Source organism: Limulus polyphemus, unplaced genomic scaffold (genome assembly GCF_000517525.1).
Source record: "Limulus polyphemus unplaced genomic scaffold, Limulus_polyphemus-2.1.2 Scaffold1626, whole genome shotgun sequence".
NCBI lineage: Eukaryota > Metazoa > Arthropoda > Merostomata > Xiphosura > Limulidae > Limulus > Limulus polyphemus.
Genome location: NW_013667236.1, coordinates 84,893 through 86,236, shown reverse-complemented (window position 1 = coordinate 86,236; position 1,344 = coordinate 84,893). Strand labels below are relative to the sequence as shown.

General features: G+C 36.1%; 1 protein-coding gene across 1 annotated transcript in view; it reads right to left on the bottom strand.

Moving 5' to 3' along the window:
* LOC106464356 (protein white-like) overlaps positions 1–1,344 on the bottom strand; it is a 99,419-nt gene that overhangs the window by 32,612 nt on the left and 65,463 nt on the right. The gene's annotated exons all lie outside the window — the stretch shown is intronic.

Here is a 1,344-nt window from a genome sequence, read left to right as displayed (position 1 = left end):
ATCTCCAATCAACTAACACCACTCATAGTATGACGCACAAATCTCCAATCAACTAACACCACTCATAGTATGACGCACACATCTCCAATAAAATGTGAACCACTCACAGTACTCAAAACGGACCTCACCAATACACTACAACCCTTCATAATACATATATCCAATACAATAAGACCACTGTTACAACTACTTCTCACAACGCATTCTCCTCTAAAAAAAGATCTCTCATGGTACTTACGAAACACCTCTCCAATAAATAAGTTCAGTCATAGTACTCACTACGCATCCTTGCAATAAAATAAGAACACACACACAGTACTCACACCATTTACCTGTAATAAAATAAGACCATTGTTAGTATTCACACCATTTACCTGTAATAAAATAAGACCATTGTTAGTACTCACTACGCATCCTTGCAATAAAATAAGAACACACACACAGTACTCACACCATTTACCTGTAATAAAATAAGACCATTATTAGTACTCATAATGCATCTCTAGGAAAATAAGACCCTGTTACTTTTTAAAACGCACCTTCCTATAAAAAAGAGCTATCTTAGTACGTAAAGCATAGCTGTCCAATAAATGTGTCCATTCATAGTATTCACATTACATCTATGCAATACAATAAGACCACGCATAGTGCACAAAAACAGTTCTACTCATAGTACTTCCATCACATCTTTCCAATAATAACTCATGATACTCACAATACACATCCTCCTTTAAATAATAATTCATTGTACTCACAACTTATATCCTTTAAATAATATAAAACCTCTCATGGCACTCACTACACACATCGAAAATAAAATAAGGCCCCTCATTGTGACCACCCTTTAAATACAATAAAACCACTCACAGTACTTAAAACACATCTCTAACAACCTAAGACTATCGAAAGTGGTCACAATGCACCTCTCCAATATAATAAGAACCTTTAGAGAACTCCCAACACAACTATTAAATACAATAAGACCATTCATATTTATCTCTCTTATAAAATAACCACTTACAATTCATACAGCATCCAAAATATAAGACCTTTCCAATAGCATAAGACCCTTCATAGTTTTCACAATGTTATGCCCCCCAGTGGCACAGCGGTATGTCTGCGGACTTACAACGCTAGAAACCGGGTTTCGATACCCGTGGTGGGCACAGCACAGATAGCCCATTGTGCAGCTTTGTGCTTAACTTCAAAACAAACAAACTCACAATGTACCTCTCCAATACAATAAGATCCCTCACAGTACTCACAACATCTCTTCCTCCAACAAATAAGACCATTCATAGTATTGTTACGTCTCCGTTTGTTAATTAACTTTCCGTAACTTTG